Below are 22785 nucleotides of genomic sequence, written 5' to 3' on the forward strand. Positions count from 1 at the left end.
CAATACCAAGTAGCCTTTTTTGTTTTAAATTTTCTAGGGAGGAGGATATTAATTTAATATTCTTGGGAACTTGGTATTATGGACAGCATTGCCTTGCCTTAACAAGGTGGCATCTAGTCTTTGATGTGAGGTAGATCTCAACAAGCTAGCCCTTGTCTGGGTATGACTACCTAGATTACCCCTAGAATTCTAGGATGAGAAGATTCTAAGATGGATAGGGAATTCCTTTGGTCATTTTGTCACTGCAGACACGGTGACAATGAAAAAACTAGGCTAGTATATGCCAAATTTTGTGTGAATGTGGCATTAAATTGGGTCTCCCAACTATGGTCACTCTAAAAACTAAATAGGGTGAGAAATACCAACCTATAGAGTATGAGAATGTGGGACTTTTCTACCAGAAGTGTGGACAATTTGGTCATGTCATTGTAGATTGTAAAGTCCAGCTACAAAAGGAGAAACAAAAGGAGGGATCCTGAGGAATTGTAAAAGAAACCATTGGGGAATCTTTAGAAGCTCCTTAGCTAGAGGAGACTGTTGCTAGCACTCAACACCTAGTTGTTAGCAAGGGGCAGGATATCCCTATAAAAGGGGTTGGAGGGCTAAGTGAACCTGGAGTGGAGGAGACTTTGGATGAAAAGAAGAAAATGGAAGAATATCCATTTAGACAAGAGCTAGAGGAATTATTAAGGTCACCTTTGGGAGGACCTAAGGAAGGAGAGATGATGGAGGAAGGTGAAATAGTGGCACAACAGTCCCCTCCTAGTTATTTAAGAAGTCTAAGAAATAAGGGATTACAAGAACAAAAGTCTATAGACTGTGTTACTCAGGACAGGGTATGCACACCTATAAGAATCATGAAGGCCTCTCCAACAGAGATAGTAGCAAAAGTGATGGCAAGCTTGGATAAAGTGGAAGCTGAAAAGAAACTAAGCCCCACTTCTCCACAAGTAGAAGATAATGAGGAATGGGAGTTATGGAAAAAGAAGAAAAGAGCGGGAAAAAACTAGATGTAGGAACCTGTGGTACAACTAGAAGACCAAGTAGCAGAGCAACTAGGACAAAACAAGCAGCAAGGGACGTGGCTAGTGGTAAATAGATTATGCTAGAGACTATAATGAGAGGTAAGAAATGAAATTTCTTTCTTGGAACTTAAGGGGGTTGAATAACCCTAAAAAACAATATGCTTTGAAGTAGTGTATATTCCAGGAAAAGGTTGATTGTGTGTTAATCCAGGAAACCAAAATATCTAGTGTTAATTTTGGTAGACTAGTGGGTCATGTTTTCCTTGGGGCTACGTTCACACATGTGGATGCTAACAAAGCCTCAAGGGGTATTTCTACCATGTGGAACATGTGCTCTATCACTGGATTTAACTTATGGAAAGAAAAAAAATTCTAATAACTGAGTTCCAAACTAATAATCAAAATAATAACATAGGAAGAAAAGAAACCTACAAAAAGATGGAAAAGATAATGGACACTATGAAGGAAAAATAGATAATGTGTATGGGAGATTTTAATACTCCCTTTACAATTTATAAAAGTTAGGGGGAAATAGAGACTATCCTGAAAGCTTGCAAGATCTCCATGACTTTATGGGAAGATTGATGTTGACTTGAGAGGGAACCCATTTATTTGGACTAACAATAGAAAAGGAAGTGATCTCATTCAAGTAAGACTAGATAGACTAATGGTGATGAGGAACTAGAATTAGCTGAGTGATTCCTTTCTGGAGAACCTTACAATAACTATGTCTGACCATTTTCCTTTAATATTTCACTCAAAAGATGGTATAAAAGGAGGTCTAAAACCCTTTAGGTATGAAATAATGTGGGAATCCCACCCAGAATTCAAGAATATAATACAAGAATGGTGGAATATAAGGATAGATGGTATAGCAATGTATAGACTAACCCAAAAATTAGATAATATAAGGAGAAATGTTAAGGGTTGGGCTAAGAGTTCCTTTAGAGATTTGTTCAAAGCCAAAAGAGAGGTAGAAGAGAAACTTTAAAAATTGCAAAGAGAAATTGTTGAGGGTAATAATTTGGAAGAAGCTACACAAGAAGAAGAGTACAGAAAAAAATGGAAGGATATAATTTTGAGAGGATATATTTTGGAAGCAAAGATCGAGAGTACAATGGTTAACTGAAGGTGATAGAAACACTATTTTTTCCACAGATCAGCCTTGAACCATAAAAGAAGAAACAAGATCAAAAAGTTGGAAGGAGAAGGGGGAGGAGAATATAAGGAATAGGAGGAGATGGGAAGACATGCTATGGAATAATTTAGCAAGGCATACAAAAAGGAAAATAGACTAGAGAATCAAGTAATAAGAGAAAGCTTGATAAACATGATCCTACAAGTTCTAGGAGAGGTGGAAAATAATAGCATTCTAGGAAACATCACAGAGGAGGAAGTGAAAAGGGTTTTTTTTTCTATGAAAGCTTACAAAGCCCTAGGACTAGATGGGTTCCCCCCAGCATTTTTCCAGCAATTTTGGGAGGTTATTAAAAATAAATTGATTTAGGCAACTAGGGATTTAATTAAAATAGGGAAGATGTTAAAAAGAATAAATAAGACTTTTATTTCCTTGGTCCCTAAGACTCCATCATCCAAGAGTCTCCTTGACTTTAGACCTATAAGCCTTTGTAACACTATTTATAAGGTTTTTGCTAAAGTAATGGTCAACAGGATTAAGCCCTTCCTAGAGAACATTATAGGAGCACCACAAAGGGGGTTTGTGCCAGGAAGACAAATCTTGGATGCTGCGATAACCACCCATGAGATCATACATTCAATGGAGAAAAATAAAATACCTAGTATGGCCTTCAAACTGGATATCTCTAAGGCATATGATAAGGTAAGGTGGGACTTTTTGTATGATGTTCTTGAGAGAGTGGGGTTTAATGAAAAGGTCATAAACCTCATAAGAATGATGGCAAGTACTATCTAGTATGCAATCCTCCTAAATGGCTCTCCTTGGTGTAATTTTGAAGCGGAGAGAGGACTAAGGTAGGGAAATCCACTATCTCCCTGTCTCTTCATTATGGTGGCAGAGGTGTTGGGGAGATCATTCTCTATACTGGTAAGCACAAGTCATGTAAAAGGTATTAAACCTGCTACTGCTATTGGAACTGAATTTTTACAACCATTTTTTGATGACACCTTTCTTTTTGGAGAATCCTCTATAATGAAAACTAGAGCATGGAAGAGTATCCTTAAAAACTATGAAGACAGCTCAAGTCAGCAAAAAAAACTACTCTAAAAGTAAATTTTATTTTTTTAATACTGATGTTCTTATGCAAAGGAAGATTAGGAACATTTTAGGTTGTCAATCGAGTAACCTCCTAAATACTTATCTGGGTTTACCTTTAACCACCAAGGAGGTAACAAATGACTTCTAGAATACCATTGTTGAAAGAATACAAAAAAAAATTGGTAGTATGGAAAGGGAAAATTCTTAGTAATGCTGGAAAATTGCAGCTACTCTCAATGGCTCTATAGGACATCCCAATTTACTTTCTATCCCTTTTTAAAATAAACCAAAACATGGCAGATAGAATTGAGAGAATACAGAGGAATTTTCTTTGGTTAGGAATAGAGGAAAAGAACAAATTGAATCTATTCAACTGGGAGGACATTTGCAAACCAAAGGAGAGGGGGGGATTGGGAGAGAGAAAACTCAAAGATTTGAATAAAGCCCTTCTTGCTAAAATTGGATGGATGCTGGGAGAAAACAAAATGGATTGGAGTAATATAATGAAAGCTAAATACCTATCTAACCCCACATTTACTCATAATCTCTTTAATAATGACCTCCCAGGAGGATCCAAAATATGGATGAATATTGTTAAAAGTAGAAGTTTACTGAGGGAAGGAATGAGGTGGATTATGGGAAATGGGCAAAATATCAAATTCTAGGAGGACAATTGGATGGGGGAGAAACCGCTAGTTTACAACAAATTTAGAGGACTAATGGAAACATTGAAGGTAGAGGTGGGGATGAAAGTTGCAAATTATATTGACCCTAGAAGAAAGTGGAAGAAATTGCAAAAAGATACTTACCCCCGAGAGGATATTCAACTACTCAAAGAATCCCAATGTTGATATAGGAGGATAAAGTGGTGTGGGAGATAACATCTAGTGGCCATTATATTGTCAAATATGCTTATAAACTCCTCTTTTGTAAGGACCCATGTCCCACAACATGGCATAAAGTCTAGATTAGTATTCTTCTACCTAAAATCAACTTCTTCTGGTGGACTATTCAACATGGTAAGATTCTATCATTAAACAAACTGAAAAAAAAGGATTTTTTATCACAAACAGATGCAATCATTGTAACAACAAGGAGGAGAGTATTTGTCACCTCTTCCCAGAATGTCCATATACCCTAAAGACTTGGTCATTGGTGTGGAAGAAATTTGAACTATGTTGGGTGATGAAGGAAAATATGAATCAATTTTTGGAAAATTGGGATTGTCCCTTTTATCACCCCAGGTTGGTATTCCTATGGAGAATTGTCCCATCTTACATTTGTTGGCACATGTGGAAGGAAAGAAACAATAGAATCTTCTGAGAAGAGGAAAGGTTGGTGGAGGTAGTTATGGGAATTATGGATAATATGCTAAAGGAAAATATAAATATTACCAAATGTAAGGTACTGAAGGAAGAACTGGGAAGGAAAGAATGCCAAATAGTAGAAAGATGGGGTATCAACTAGAACTTTAATCATTTTGATAACTCAAAGTTAATAAGGAGGCAATAGACAAGATGGAAAACACCAACAATAACACAACCTAAGTTCAACTTTGATGGTGCTACAAGAAAGAGTGTTGGGACTGTGGGTGGATACTAAGAAATGGAAATGGTGAAGCACTATTAGTCTATTCTGGGAACGTTGGTGGAGGAAGTAATAACATGGCAGAAGCAATGGCTCTACTCTAGGGCCTACAATTGGTTAGGGATATGCAAATTAAGGAAATAACTATAGAATGTGATTCTAAATTAATAATTGATATGGTGAAAGGAATCTCTTAGCTAGGTTGGAATATCCAAAATATTATCACAGATATTAGAAATATCCTAAATGGGATGGAAAAAATCCAATTACAACACATATACAAGGAAGGTAATATGGTGGCAAATGTTGCTTCTACCATGGGGTTCAATTTAAAGGAAATGATGTGCTGGAGAAGCATGGATATCCTAAAGGAGGAAATTAAGACCTTGATATGCAAGGAAAGGTGGGGGGAACAAAAACTGAGCATGGCTAGACAAATTATGATCAATGCCAAATTAGCCTACATCATATTTAGGAAGGTGAAGCTTGCCAATTTTAATAAAAAGTGTAAAAGAAAGATGATGAAACACTATAGTACAGATTGAATAATAAATAGATGCAATTTGAGGCAAGAGTTACTTAGCAATTATGGTAACATAATGCAAAAGTTTAAATATTTTCTTTTTGAAAGTACGAATAATATCATTACAGATATTGTCATAGATTTCAGGGATGTTGGAGTTATGATGCAAAGTACACACAAATCCCATAATGAAAATGGATGGGATATCAAAGCACCTCAAAAAATTGCTTATAGGATGATTAAAAGCCCTAGAGATGTTATTTTCAACATCACAGTGCTACCATTGATGAAAAATATCTCCATTGTTAGCAAGCTTGAGGGTAAGAAGGTTTAGATGCAAATTACTAAGGTTGGGGGACAGAAGATAGTGAGGAAGAAATAGGTGGAGACATGAACCGACTAGAGCCAACAAAGATAGAAAACTTTAAGGATAGAATGGTGACTTGGTTCCTGTTGAAAGAAGGGGGATTTCTTCAATATATGCAGGCAATGGCAAGTTACGATGAAAATTTTTCTCTTCAGTTTGTGACTGGATGGAATGACTGTAGAGTTACTGTAAATGGTATGACATTTCAAGTGAATAAAGAGGTTATTGCAATGGCCATTGGGTTGTCCTTTAAAGGGAAAAAATGGAAGAAAGTTATGAAAATGACAGATGAAGCTAGCATGAATAGCTTTTTTGTTGAGGATGAAGAACATGTTTGCTACAGGGTATGCTTCCAGAGGGATAAGCTACTAGCTCCTTGGGATGATATTTTCCTGGTGATCATGAAATACCTCATGCTTGAAGGCAAGTTTGGAGTTTACTATTATTATCACTTCCCCATACTAAACCATTTTAGAATTAGAGATTTTATTTCTATCCTTCTTTCTATTACACTCTCTTGAGGACATGATAAGTGATGTGAGGGAGAAAAGAACTAAGGGTAATAATTTCACTATCATTCACCAGAATCTGATCTTTTGACTTTACCAATTTCATCTTGCCCTTTGTCCCCCTAGGTTTGTTGTTGTTGAAAATCAATATCACCATCAAAATTCCCCTTTGAGTACCAACACTAGAACTAGAATTCACATCTTGCACCCTTCTCGTAGTAGGGATAATAGGAAAAAAAAAAAAAAAAAAAAAAACCCAAACCTGGTAGTTGAAAAAAAAGGGTAGTAAAAAAATCAAAATTGAAAAGCCAGTTGAGGTGGAAATTGGGGAGTTAGAGGAGGAGGAGGGAGGAAATGGTAGGAGAAGGTCAGGAAGGTTAGCCAAAGCACAAGCAAGATACAAACAAAAGGCTAATAGATTTAGGGTTGAGGAGGTGGAAGAGGAGAATTCTAAAAATAATGAAAGAGAACTGGGGGAGGAGAAACTTTCTGACTTCAAGAGAGAAAAGGGGAATGAGGAGAAAGAAAAAAGTGAAAATTCTGTAGATAACACCTGGGTGTCTGCAAGTAATGTCAATACCACTGAGATGATGCATGCTTTGGCTAGCTTTACCTTGCAACCTATTACCTTCTATGAAGACAATAATAAAGTGGATACCTCCCTTGTTACCATCTCCTACCTAGCTAAGGAAAAAACCAATGTTTTTACTAACCCCCAGGTTTTGCAGGATGAAAAATAGTCATTGGCAAAGACTAAGGAGGTGCATAAGAATGTTGAAAAAGGAAACAAGGAGAAAGAGGAGGAACAAAATGAGAGGAATGGACAAATACAGAGAAGGGTCAAATCTTTAGAGGATGGGTTTTACTCTAAATTTTCCTTGAAGGTTACTCATGCTACTGCTATCACTCTCCAATTATTGGCATAAGAGAAGGATGAGTTAGGTTGGACATGGAGGACAGAAAGCTCCCATATAAGTTCCTTGCTAAGGATTGGGCTAGAGTGCTTTTGGTTGGGAAGGGAAAAGATAAAGATGAAAAATAATGTGGTGGTTCATAGGGGTTTTTTTAGCCCTAGTTGTTTATTGGTTTATGATGCTACCTGGTTTGCTGGTTTACAACTTATTCATAGACTTGGGTTGGCTTGTTTATGCCAAAAGTTTTTTAAAATTGAAATTTTATAGTAGGTTTGATAGTATGGTCTTTGGTTTTAGTATAGATATTATGTTGATAGATGTAAATGATAGTGTGAGGTTTTTGGACTAGGTTGGTTTTGTTTGGGCCCATAGTTCATGTTTTGAATAGTCTAAGTTTGCTTAGTTCTATAGTTTCTATTTTTGTTAGTTGTTTCTCAGATAGATATGGTTTGGTTAATAGTTGTAATTCGTTGTTGTTTTTGATTGCTATCTACTTGTTTTGATAGTAATGTGATGGTTGACATCGTTTTGGTTGTAAGGGCTGACCCTATTGTTTTGGTCGCTTTTTATTTCAAAAACATGAAATACAATAGTGGAAGCAATAACAACAAGAAATAAAATATAGCAATGTTAACTCACATACATAACAACCATCATAAACATATTACAAATCTTAAGGGCCCCATGACGTTGAATCACATTTAAGTTTAATTAATATTAAATCTAACACATAATAATTCTACATCATGGAATAACTACAAGTATGAATTCACTTTAAACAATATATAATTATCCTAAATGCCACTTGGCAATAAATAGAATGCACAATCATCCATTGTACAAGTCATAGGGTATGAGAGGTTGAAATAATATACATCATAAAATAGATTACATCATCTTGTAAGATCTATGAAATCAAATACAATACACTAAGAATAACCCTCCAATGGAAAAATAAGATCAAATAAAAATGAACATCTGCATAGACACATCTAGCAACGACATCCAATGGTCAAATCTCAATGGTATAAGAAAATGCACTACCACCTGACCTTGTGAAACCCAAAAAGGTCCACTCCCACCACACTGAGGAGATAAAATCAAGTGCCCTATGGATATCAAACTCATAGATCACAACTAACATCTAGGTCAAGGAAATGCCTAAAAGCAAACTATCTCAAAGGGTACCAAGACACAAGTATCAACTAATCCCAAAGGCAACAAAGATACATAGGAAATCTACTATGTAAGTGGGCAAGTGTCATCACATGAGCCAACTCTAAAATTACCCTGGCAGCCTCTCTGGACTTCGGCCTCCTATTGTCTCTATGTGGCATCAATATCCTTTCATACAAATAAGGCATACTAATGAGTCAATTCTAAGGTTACCTTGGCAATCTCTTAGGACTCTGACCTCCATTGCAAGTCACTTCCCAACATGACATATAGATAACCTACCCTAAGCTCAGTAAAAGTATAAGATCTCATAAGATCATAAACTACGCATCAGTTCTTAAACAAGCAACTAGAAAGCATTGAAATATCACTAATCAAAATCATAGATTTCACCAATACAATCATCCTAACAAGAGTGATCCAAAATAAAGTATATGTAAACCAAATCTATGTCATAACATGGCATCACCAAAAAAAAATCATTGAATCACCTCAATCCTATACAAATAATTAGGAAGTTATTAAAGATAACTGATTGAAGACTCAAAAGGTTATACTAAAAAGTCACACCGTTCACTTCAGTTCTACACAAGAGATCTTGGAAAGCAATAACAACCATTTGAAAAATTTCTTCATAGAATACACATGACACATCACCATGGTTGGGTATAAAAGATCATATACAAAATATCATAATGACATCATAGAACAAAACCCCCAAGCCTTTAGTAAACATCCTAACTGACCAAAGCTAAGTCAAACATGAAAACCCCAACACCAATAAATCACGTCACATAAAGTACATACAAAAGTGAATTTCATAATTCATTAGGTTTTGAAAACCCTAAAGTTTAATCTTTACTAAAAAAATTTAGATTAAATCACAGACAATTCTATAATGGAAATCAATTTTCTCAAACAAGGGTTTCAGATTCAATTCATAACTAGAGGTTTCTCAAATTGAGAACAATAAATTAGATACAAGGGGTTCAAATTCAATTCAATTCTGAAAAATAGATTTGTAAACATGAGAAAACAGAGAAACCAAAGAATGAGCATCTACTACACAAACCCACAAGATCCTACCTAGATCTGATGCTAAACAATTGATTGCACAATACTCGCAAGAAATTTCCTTCCTTTCGAAAACCCTCCTCCAAACTTGCGTAATTGCATAATGCACTCTAGATCTCTAATAAAGAGATCCCCCCTAAATTTGGGGCTTTGATTGTGCAATCACCCGAGGGAACTCGCTGATCAATTTCTTTCATTATTTTATTACCTTTTACCTTCTCATGAACAACTCTTTTGGATATTTAATTACAAAATATCTTAATTAAATAATTCCTTTCTCTCTTTAATTAATTTATTATAATTTAATTTCATGCATAATTTTTACGCAATTTAATTAAAATAAAACTTATTAAATTTATATTTTCTCTTTGTAGTTAATTATGAGACGTTTTAATAATATATTTATTAAGTCTACTAATAATATTATTTAGAGTTTATTATTAAAATAAAACTCCTAAATAAGTATCATTAAATTAAATAAATATAACTATGCCACAATTAGAACCATAACTTTATCTTTAAGTTTCATTCTTTTTTCAATTAATTCACAAGACATTTTTAATAATATATTTATTAACTTAATTAATAACACTATTTAGAGTTTATTATTAAAATAAAACACCAAAATAATTATCATTAAATTAAATAAATATAAATATGTCAAAAATGAAACTTTAATATAATCTTTTAAATTTAATTCTTTTATTTAATTAATTTCTCAATTAATTAAATATAATTAAATATTGAATTTTCTTTTTAAAATTTCCATTAAATTAATTCGTTTAATTATCTTTTTATTTGACTTAACTAAAAGTCACAGAAAAAAGTCAAACTCCAGGGTCAAAGTCACAAATTCATGTCACTTGATGAACTCAGACAAGTAAACAACTCAGATACTTGTTCTACTTTCTAGGACAATTGGCTTAGGGTTTAGGATTTAGACTCAAGAATTATCTCCCCACTTATACCATTGAGATACTGTGATAGGGTATGCTCACCCTAGCAATTCAGGGAAGTCAATACCTAGTACCTACAATTTGCATAAAATCCACAGATGTACAAACACACATGTACCTATATTCTAAATGAAACATGCAATGGCGGGGAGTAGTACATCATGTAGATCCCAACTAGCAGGTGACTATGACTCCCTCCCTCAACCACATTAGGAATGTCAAACATAAAGAAAACATACACATACACTATATACATGCAAGTATGGGGTAAGTAACCATAGAAATGCATATAAATGATCCATCTACTAATCATCATGAGTTAACTAAAATCATTGAATAAACATACATCTATTATTGTCGAAATAATCATGAATTAACTGAAATAACTAACTGAACACACATGTATCATCATTGAAAGGATAAACATAAACATAAAACAGACCTAAATGAATTCGACAATACAATAAAAAAAGTCAACTAGGGGTAGGCATTATAGATTGGTAATACCAACCAAGTCCACAGGGTTAGATCAATAGCACTAACTAGAACCACGAGGGTCACATCCAGAGAACCATCTTTCATCTAGGTTTCCCCATCCACTTGAAGCTGGAAAGAAGAGATCAAGGTACTTCCTACCTCAAGCACATCATGTTAGTTGATTGGTCCCTTTAAATGGGGGTCCTCGGGTTGCAAGATCTCAACCAACTTATGGTTGGTATCAGTAGTTTGTGTTTCCTTCTCAGCAAGGGTTTGTTCGATTTCTTCTCTTGAGGGGCTTTCTTGAACCTCCATGATCTCATTTAATTTATCCTATTTTGAATTATTAGTATTTACCTCACTTTGGGAGGTGGATTCACAAGTTTTTGAGCATTCTCCTTAGGCAATATTTATAGTCCCCAGGGAGGAGATTTTTTCCTTAGCTTTATGTTCTTTCAATTTACAGGTATCTATAATGTGTCCCCTAATTCTATAGTTCTGGCAAAACATGGAAGCGTTATCATAAACTAGAGCTTGTATGCTTCCCAAACCTTGACTTTAGAATGACAAAGGTGGGAATGGTTTTATTTATTGCCACATTAACAAAGAACCTAGCGAACACAATCCTAAATTTAAATATTGTGATGCCATATGTGGCAATGTAATTTTTGAATGAATCCCTAATCCAACCGTAGATCTGCTCATCCCAAAATTCCAATGAGAGACCATGTAACCTAATCCAAATAGGTGTCATATGGAGTAGGTCAGTGGTCGGGTCAAAACTTGGCTTCCACTTAGCTAGAGTGAGGGGGTGCTTACCATATGACCTTGATCTTGCCAGGACCATGGAGAGGTCCTTAGCAGTCATAAATCTAAAAAGGAAAAGGCTACCCAACATAGCAGAGGTAGAGACACTATCTTTTAATTTTCATTAGCCCATAACCCATTTGTTGACCATTTCAATCAAAGATCAAAGGTCAAAATTTTATGAATTTACCCATTACCGCTAGATGCAGATCTGTCATGGTTTTGTTGACCACCGAGTTGGGGAGACCAATCTTAGTACCAGTTTCCATGGTGGTTATGTTGACCAAGATTGATTCAAGAATGTTCTTGAGAGCCCCCACAAGCATAGTTTTCCTGGCATTTTTGGTGGGGTTCATAGGTCCTACAAATTTAGAACCCATGTTTTGTGACTTACCTTCTGTTGACAAATTAAGTGGCAGACCAAGATTAGCTTCAGCCAACATTGAATCTAGGGATGGCCCCAGAGGCACATAGCCATAGGATCTAGTGGGGGAGGAAGGATCCTCTCCAACAACAGGCATCAGGAATTTGAAAAGAAAAAAAAGTGGAAAAATTGTAGAGTGTAGTTGCAGAGCAAAGTAATTGGACTAATTTGTTGTAAATAAGATTTTATTTTTTATTTTTTTATTTTTTTTGGGGGGTGGGTGGGGGGGGGAGGGAGGGGGTTGTCTTATCTAACTAGACCTAATATTATGACCTTAACATGCCAACTAATCAACTATGTGAGAACATAATCGAAAACATATACAATAATATTCCCTAAGGATAATAGTGTCTATGAAGTATTCTAGCAATTCACAAAATTCCAAATCACAAGGTTATTAGGCATACTTGCTTGCAATCTTTAAAACCATACGTCTTCAAACCTTCTTGTCCTCAACTTTTGAATCTATTTTTTCCTTCATCTTACAACTCTCATGGCCACCTTGAACACCTCAAGTGCTTACAAACTCCTCTTTCTCTTCTTCTATTTGGTCTTCATACACTCTTCCTTGTGCAATCCTTAGGATCAATTTGCAAGTCCTTTCTCCAACCATATTGTTGATGATTACAACTTTGCAACACGATCACCAAAAGAGGCACCCAATCTTCTCTTTCATTTCGCGCAATTTGACCTTTGAAACTCCTTAAAAATATAATAGAGACATGTTTTTCCTACAAAATGTGTTGTTAATGCATTTGTACTATATCCTCGATACTTTTTTAGTATAGACGACTTTTAAAAATGAAAAATATATATAAAACGAATCATTTTTGTAATTTAAAGATTTTTTAAAAAATATGTAGCTTTTGACTCCATGTTGAGAATTTGAATTGAAAAGATAAGACAAGAAAGGAATGTCGAAAAACATTTATTTTATAAGAACTTATCTTGCAACAAAATTTGACAAAATAGTAAATTTTAAAGTATATAATATGCCAATAGATCTCCTCAACCCTTCAAACTTTGAGTTTGTGTAATATATTCTCATAAAATGAAATTAATCAACCTATTTATCTACAACTTTTGAAACTGAAGCCATGCCTTAATAAAAAAAATTATATTTTTTAACACTCCAGAATATGTTCTTGAAGCTCCAATCTACACCAAAAATGCAAAAAAAAAAAAAAAAAAACACTCCTTTTTGGTGATGCACTATCGCAAGTATGAATGATCGCACCTAATTATTCAAGTTTGTCCCAACAAATACATAGAAACAAAGCACAAATCATTATATATTAGAAAATGTCAGTTAATGATTGGGAGTTGGGTAAACATATATTCTATTTTAGGAAAGTAATGAAGAGGTAAAAGTACTCAGCTCTATGATGGAAGAGTGTGTGAGAGTAATTAAAGTTCTAATATCAATCAATATTATGATAAGGAAATGGAGCCTCTTTGTATAACACATTCATATTTGTTGTTGGATTTGTACTTTATTAGAGGGCAAGTTCATAAATATGGATAAGTTCATTGTCTTGGACTAGTCCTTTGAGTTCAAATTCATTCTTGTGTACATTTGACAAGTTCACAGAGGACAAGTCCTTTGTGTTCAAATTTGTTTTTATGCATATTGGAGTTCATAGTCGTGGACTAGTCCTTACATCATGTACCCCTATTTCTTTCACATTTTTAAGGCCTATGAACACAGTGACATTTTTAAATACCTTGGAAAAGTTTCCATTTTATCATAAGGAGAAAGATTGTCCTTGGTCTACCCTCAAAACAAATGAAGACTCGAAGGCAATAGGCAAGGGCCCAAATATGATATATGCAAATCTATTATTCTATGAAGTGCACCAAATAGGTATGTTTCATTATTGACTATTTTTCTATACCTTAGGTTAAGAGTTAATACTTTGAGGATGATAAATGAATATCATTACATGCTATTAAATACATTCAAGTAATATGAAATAATATTGAGCATATATTTTATTAGTTTAAGGTGGAAAAATAAGGAGATCTAGTTGAACAAATGTGAAGTTTGAAAAGAAAACCAATCATAGATTATACTTTGCAATCACAAAAATTATCTCCAATATTGAAATAATTAGAATTAAATCACTAGTAACTATGTAAAAATAAAAGAACATCCAAACTTTTTTTTCTAAAGTATATATATACTATTCATTTATTTTTCATTTACTTGCTGCTTCTCTAAAAGTTTTTTAAATTATCAAGTTCATTGAGTTAAAATAGAGCATAGAAATATAAATGGAAAATTAAAATTTATTGAATACACATATACCATATATGTAAATATGTAAAGATAAGACCAAGAACCTAAATTGAAGACTATTCTGGCCATTTATTATCTCGTGGCTCAACACAATTTCTTATCATATGCATCCACCTCATGATTGCTACGTGCCACAAATTTTGCATGGAGGAGATATTTTACGAATATTTAATATAGATATGCCTTTAAACATTGAAAGCAATTAGAACACTCCAATTTTTTTTGGAATTCCATTTTCTTGAGAGGTGTGAAAAAGAGATGTTTTAATATAATATCTTCAGAAATATATAGTCAAGACACTTTACATCAACCTTGCTTTAATCGGTAACTTTAATAATTATGCCTTCCAATATTTAGAATGTAGTCATCATTGAAAAAAATAAGGTCTTGTTGAATTCTAGAATATAAATTTTGTTAGGTTTCTCTCTTGATTCACATTGTAACATGAAATGTTAAAATAATTTCTATTAATTTAAGAAAAACATTAAAAGTTTACAATTTACGACATTTTCAAATTTTTATGATAAATTTAATTCTTAAACAATGTTGATTAGTTTTGAATTATATAGTTAATTTTATTTTAGAATATTAAATTAATATATAATACTATTATGTAGCATTATTATCTAAATATTTTAAATGATCATATAATAATGAGATATTATAATATAGTTCAAAATAGAACAATAATATATTATTTATATGCATATAAATTTACATTGATTTCAATCTTATAGAATTATTCGTTGTGATATGTAAATTGATAATAGAAATTTTTATATTTTATAATTTTTATGATACAATTTCAGATGTTTAAAATTTTAAAAGATGAACTTGATGTAAGTAAGAATTCATTAGGCTCAGTTTCAACCAATAGTTTGGAATTGTATATTAATTCTAGTAGTAATAATATGTTTTAAGTACTTTTTATATCTATTTTTAAGTGGATTAAATTTTCATATTATAAGTTTAATATAAATATTTAGAATTTATAATAGTGATACATTATAATATTCTTTTATTATTTACCTTATTTTATATGTTATAAGTTTAAAATGATTTTAATATTATAGATTTTATTGTGTAATGTAAATTGTAAATAAATATATTTATATAATTATATAGTTTAATGAAGTACAATTATATATTTTAGTAAAAAATTAGCAATAAGTTATGTACCAGAATTAGTGGAAAAAAAAAGAGTATGGAGAATTTTTAAAAAGGGTTCTTAAAATAAGTCAATCATATTTGAGATATTTAATTTTTATAATATAAAAAAATCCCAAACAAATAACAAAATGTTAGAAAAATAAATTGAATAATGAATAAAAGTGAATGCAATAGTACGACAATTACAATAAGTATTTCAATATATTTGCACATACAATAATCAACATTGAGCATTTTTTAAAATTAAATATTCAATTTTTATTATAAGAATATTTTTAGTGTATCAAATGGTATTGTTTTATTGAAATTCAATAATGTGATATATTATGAATCAAAATATTTGATTTTAGAAAATTACAGAATTGACAAAATTTGCATATAGGCCTAACCCACAAAACATAGAAACAATGGTCAAACTCTCAAGTAACTAAGTGAAAAGTGTCTAGCCAAAGCAGGTGGAGAGACAAAGTAATTTGAATACTAGATTTGAATACATTAATTTCAAATTAAAATAGATTTGAAAAAATTAAAGAATATTTTTGAACAAAAAATAATAAAGATTAAACATCTTTTTCCAAATCAAATATCAATCTTTTGATAATAAGGATACATCTACACATGCTAAATTATACTATTTTATTAAAGTTTAATTATGATAACTTTAAAAAGTATATATAAATATTAAAATTTCAAAAAAATTATGCATAAAATCAATAAATAAAATCTTTTAAAAATTTACAATGTTTAAACATAAATTATTAGTGTTGTAGTTTGATTGATTGAAGATAATTGACGAGGGTGATGATATGTGGAATTTTTTGTGTATTGAACAAAGTTGAATCACAGAAGTCCAAGAAAGAAGACTAGCATGTTAAAAAGTTAAGAATAAGACATCTTCCTAACCAACTTAGGATATATCATCCATCCATCAAGACAAACTCTTATAAAACATTACTCTTGAATACATTTAATATACTTATATGTTAAAATGTTTCTATTATTATTATTTTATATTAAAAGACAATGAGAGATGGCATGTGAAGAAATTTAGGAAAACGTAAGAACAAACAAATAAGCATGTTGTGAAATATTTTAACTGTTTGGAGTAAGAGTGAATGTAGGAGGAACAAAATTGTCAAAACATGTCTCCAATATAAGATGTCATTTGAGGGAAAGATGTGTCATTTGAATTGATGTTTAAACTTCCAATAGGTTTTGTTTTGTCGTTCAACTTTAGGGGTGGTTGTGGTTGTCATCTTAATTTTTTAAGCTACTTCCACTTCCTTATCTATAATTAAATAATAAATAATAATGTGTTTTCTAGAAGACTTAAACACCACCATGTGTTAGTGGGGTCCATTTAATCTAGAAGGTAGTTGGATAGACCCCTGACATTTTTGTTTTATTTTGTTTTGTTTTTTATTAGATTTTTGTTTTATCTCTATGGAGCAAGAGATTGTGTACATAAAGAGGCTATTAGTTTTTTTTTTTTTTTTTTTTTAAATTTAATTGTAAAACAATAGAAGTTTATCTTTTTTGGATGAATTACAAATTTTAATTATTATAAAGTTCAAGTAGACTATTGTTAATATACATAAAAACTTATTAATAGGAATTTAGTTACATTCTTTTTGGTTATTTAAAGATAATAATAAGAAGGTTAAGTGCACAAACACTAATGGTGCTCTTTTGTAGTGTTGGAAATTTGTGAATTTGGAGATTAGATGTTGAAGTTTGAATCAAATGAGACAATGTCTATTATTTATAATTTTTCCTTAAGATTAATTAATCTTGGTATTTTGCTTCAACACAAAAAACTTGTTAAAATATGTTATATTCAATAAAGTTTGAAAAGTGTTCTAAGTATATATTAACTAGTTGATATTTACATGTTATATGTTAGTGGACATGAAAAATTTGGATGTGTCTAATGTAAGTGAAAAATTTTAATTGAAAGAAAATTGATAAAGTGCAACTTTTGAGCTCTGTTAGGGTTTGCAAACATGCGCTCTGCTAGGATTTGTACAATTTGCATCTAAGCCCTTTTTGCCCTTCTGTCTGTCATTCTGCATTTATTGTGGGAAATTCCTTTAGGATTTAATGGCCTTGGCCCTCTCTGGCCCAGCAGTTGCTACTAGTGCTCAAGTTGTTGTTGCATGCGAACATGGCCCCGCCAAACAAACGCTTGTGCAAATTTGTGCCCAAGGTATTTCATGAGGTAATTCCTCTCTTGACCTAGCTTTAAACATTTCTGCCTTTGAATCTGCTTGCCAATGGCTTGAAACCCAAACCCTTATTGGGTATTTTGTGGGTCGCACTCCATCTGAAAGCACACTATGTGAATGGGTATCCAAGGCTTGGACCCCTCATGGGATTCGCCTTAAAGGGATTTAGAATCTCATTAAGGACTTTTTCTTGTTTCATTTTAGTAACCCCTCCCAAACTGAGAGCATTTTCAGTCATGGGTCGTGGACAGTTTGCTCGTCTATACTTGTTTTCCAGAGGTGGTCTTGAGACTTATGTGTCTCGAATGACTGCAAACTTAGGGTTCCAGTTTGGGTAGAGTTCCTTGGGTTACCCATCCCTTGTTGGTATTTTCTCTCTGACATTGCCCAAACTATGGGCAAAGTGATTTGCGTGGAACTGGACAAATTTTTATAATGCTCGCCCTCAACGAAGGATTTGTGTTGAGGTTGACCTTCCAGGGACCTTAAGGAATCCGTGGAAATTTAGATTGGTGCTACCACCTTTACCCAAAAGGTTCTTTACCTGAATCTCCTAAATACTTGCTATTGATGTCAATCTTTGAGCCATAAGATTAAGGATTGCCCTCTTCTTGAGTGCAATTGCTCTTTGGTGCAAGATCCTAAGCTGGCTCTAGTAGTTCCAAAAGATGAGTGGACAACGGTTGTCAAGAAGGGCAAGGGCGTTGCTAAGCCAAACCCTACTTCTCAAGAACCCAATCGTCCCAGCCCTAGTGTGGCACCTCCTATGCCCACGGCACTTGAGGTTCCCTTGGCGACCCCGCCACCTATTTCAAACCCTCTGTCATAGGGATAGAGAAACCAGAGGTTCAAGCTTCTTGGGTTCGAGTGCCTCAAGAAGCTTCTATGATTTCCTCTCCATCTCTTCATCATTCTCGTAGCCATGAAGGCCAAAATGTTGTTGCTATCACTAGCGATAAGCAAAGGGCCGTCACTTTGGGTGACCCCTCATTTGATTCCTCTATCTTCTTGCATAATAGTTTCGTCTCGCTTGAGGATGAGGAGAATATGCAAGCTGGTTTATCATGAATTTTCTCTCTTGGAATGTGAGGGGGTTGACAAATCTCCCTAGAAAATATTTTGTTCATGATACTAGGCGTCAGCTTGGCAATCTTGATGTTCTATGCCTAAAGAAGTTAAAGTATTTGGGTTTCTTCTCAACTCAGCTTGTCGTGTGATATGGTCAAATGGTGTTAGCTTTTCTTCTCAACATGAAGCTGGTCGAGGTGGTGTAGTCACTCTCCTCTCCCCTCGGCTTTTTCCTTTTGTCATTTCCCATGGTTCTGACCCATGCAAAGAGTTGTTTGTATTTTGTTGTCTTTTCAAAATCATTCTTTTGGCATTGTCAATATTTATGCTCCTAACAATGTGGTTGAGCGATCACATTTGTGGAGGGGGTTAGTTGATTCCTTGCCACCTGCCACCTGGATATTCTATGGAAATTTTAATATGGTTGAGCTGGCTATTGATAAAGTGGGCCTTCTACCTTTTCAATGGTCAATCAGGGAGAGAGAAGCCTGGTTTTACATGCGAAACAAATTGGGTCTTTTTTATCCCAATGCTTATTGCCTCTAGACTGATGGTGTCTAGTACACTTGGTCCAACTTTCAAGAGGGAGCAAACAAGGTTCTTAAAAGGTTGGATCGTGCTATGATTTCTACTTAGTCTTTTTTTCCTTTTTCTCACATGAGTCTGCTACCTATCAATCCTCTCCCTAACGTGACTCTTTCGGACCATTTTCCTATCCACTTCTCCATTACCTAGCATTTTGCCCCTCCTCATAATTGTAAAACTCAATTTTACCTTAATACTTCCATGTTGTCCCATCCGCTCACCACTGCTCATATTTTGCAGACTTGGAACCTTGAACCTAGACCCCACTCTTCCACTGGGTGGATTCAATGGTGGAATGATGCCATCTCTCGTACTGCGAGGTTTTTTCACATTTATGGGAGACAGCTTGCTTCTTACTATAAGCGATCTTATGAACTATTACCAAAGATATTTGTACAGCCACTAAAGCTCTTGCCATGATTCCATTTGATATGGATCTCCAAGTTTGGCTTGCCAACCTTTTCCACCAAGAGCAAGTTGTAGACAATTATATTGCCTGGGGAGCTCAACTCAAAGCCCACCTTCATTGGTTGGTGATTGGTAATCAAGCTTCCAAGGAATTCTTCAATGTGTTGCGAGCTCACCACTCTACGGTGGGGATCAAATGCATTCAGGAGGGTCAACACACCTTGTGCGAGCTTCCTGACATTCTCCAAGCTTTTGTGTGCCATTATGAAAAGGTTTTCACTATGCAAGGTCCTTTGGTTGCCCACTTCCAAGCCTTGCAAGCTTGTTTGGCTGTCATTCCTAAAGACTTGCTCTAGATCAATATGAGTTCTATGAGTAGAAACTCATTTAAGATGACCTCAAAGAAGTTGTCTTCTCCATGGAGTATGATAAGGCTCCTAGTTGTGATGGCTTCCCTTGTGAATTTTACAAAACCTTTGGGATGAGATTGGACCAGATCTACATAAGGTTTACTTTGAAGCATACAATTACTGATCTTTAGCCAATATTATTAACAAAGGAAATATCAAATTCATACATAAGTCAGGTGATCCTGAAGATATATGCAATTGGAGGCTTATTACTTTGTTGAATGTTTCATACAAGATCATTGCTAAGGCTCTTTCTCTTAAAATCTGTCATCTTCTTCCTCAGATCATTCACCCTGAACAAATGGGTTTTATTAAATCTCGTTATATCTTGGACAATATAATTGTTGTGTGGGAAGGTATGGAATGGGCTTGACATTCCAAGCAATGGGCTATTTTTCTCAAAATTGATTTTGCCAAAGCTTATGATTGGATCAAGTGGCCTTTCATTCTTGCAATGCTTTAGACTCTTGGGTTTGGCCCTACTTGTTTGCAATCAGTTCAGATGCTTTTCGGGGATGCCTCTGCTTGCATCACCATTAATAGTCATCAGTCTCAAGCCTTTGGGCTTTATTGTTCAATTCGATAAGGATGCCCACTGGAGCCCTCTTTATATGTGTTGGCTGTAGAAGGTTTTGGGTATTTTCTCGCAAATGTCATCTCAGAAGGGAGAGCCTAAGGTATTTCCCTCTTGGATTCCACTAGTCAACTTGTGAATGGTCATTTTGTTGATGACTCTTTCCTCACTCTCATAGAGGATGAAGAGAATGTTGCCTCCACTTTGCAATGCCTTGACACATTTTGTCTTGCTTTAGGGTCTGCTATTCAGTGGCACAAAACCCTTTGTTACAAGTAGTCTTCCCTTCCTTGTCCTGCTTGGCTTCAACAATATCAATGGAAGTGGATTTGGCATGGGGAAATCTTTCATTTTCTGGGCATCCCTTTTTCTTTTCATGCCTCGGCTAGTGAGGTCTAGAATGCGGTTCTTGCCAGAATAGAAAAGAAGCTAGAGTATTGGATCACCAAACCTCTCTCCCTTGTGGGTAAATTTTAGATTTCCTCCAAGGTGTTGGTTGTCACCCATGTTTATTACTCCTCCTATTGGGCTCCTTCAAAGGCTTCTTACCTCAAGCTTGAGCACCTCTTACGCGACTTCATGTGGGCATCAGACGCTACACAATAGGGCTTTCATAGAGTTTCCTGGGATTTTTGTTGTCTTCCCAAAGAGTCTGGTGGCCTAGGCTTGCTATCAACCTAGAAGAAAGGTACTACTTTATGTGTCAAATGGGTGATTCGAGCTCTTTCCGTCAATGAGGCCTAAAAGATTTTGTTAAGACATTGCATTTCTTCAAGCTTCCTAGTTCACCAGCCAACCTAGAAGGGGATTAGGTTTCAGACCCTTCTTGTCACCACTGAACCTATCCAGATTCAAGGAACTTTTGTTGCCAAGAGTATTTGCAAAGCTTGGGAAGCTATTAAGCCCTGGCTTCACCAAGTTGGCAATGGTTTCAGAGATGGGCTCTCCATGAACCAGCACAATCTCTGGTGGTCCCCACTATTTGCTATCCAAGGTGTTCCCCTTGCTAAAGTGCATGGGGCCAATGCTCTGTGTTTTTTTTAACATGGCATACAGACCCCTAAAGATCTTTTCTCTAGAGCTACTATGATTTTATGGTCATGGGAGACATGAAAGTGCAATTTCGGCTCTCTCATCTAGATCGCTAGACTTTTGAACTTCTAGTTTCTATGGTGCCTCCACATTTATTACACAAAGTGGGCATTCAGTCCTCTTGCCTTTGGTGAAAGACTGGAAGTGGTATCTAGACACCTCGATAACCAGTTATAAGCCTCAACTGGGCTATCAGTGGCTGGTTCCTCACTTGCCCATGGTTGTGGTTCTTAATCAATGCTACCATTTGTAATCTTCTCGATGTACTTGGCGTAACAGATTCTCCACTGTGTGGTTTGCCATTACTAAGCCCAAAATTGCACATTTTGCCTAGTGTATCCTTTTCTAGGGTTTTCCTTTGGGCCCTTAGTTGCAGTAGCTGGGAGTTTTTGACCCTCGGTGCCCTTTATGTGGTCAACCAGAGACTTTTTTGCATATTTTTTGGTTCTGTAGATGGGCTCAGTGTTACTAGCGATGGATCCATGATCTTTTTTGCCCCTTCCACCCAGAACCTTTTTCTTGGCATATCATTGTTTTGGGTGATAATACTCAGATACCTTTCAAGTTCACCCAGACTTGGCATGCTTTTAGATTGGAGATCTTATTTACTATTTGGAAAGATTGCAATTCAATTATTTATGGTCACAATACGCTTGACATTAATGTAACCATGTACATTAAAGCATGTATTTATAACAATGTCATGTAGTAGATTCAAGTACAAATAGATAAAGTGGCTTTGGAAGTGGCTCACTTACATGAGCTTTTGGCTCATTGAGGAAATACCCCCTGTATGGTTGTTTGTGTTTCACTGGAGCTAGCCTCTGGTGACCATACTCCTCCTCACAGTCATCATTGAGGACATAGTAGTTCTACCCA

The sequence above is a fragment of the Cupressus sempervirens genome, chromosome 11, assembly GCF_028749045.1.
Source record: "Cupressus sempervirens isolate cs-2001-9-10 chromosome 11, ASM2874904v1, whole genome shotgun sequence".
Lineage (NCBI taxonomy): Eukaryota > Viridiplantae > Streptophyta > Pinopsida > Cupressales > Cupressaceae > Cupressus > Cupressus sempervirens.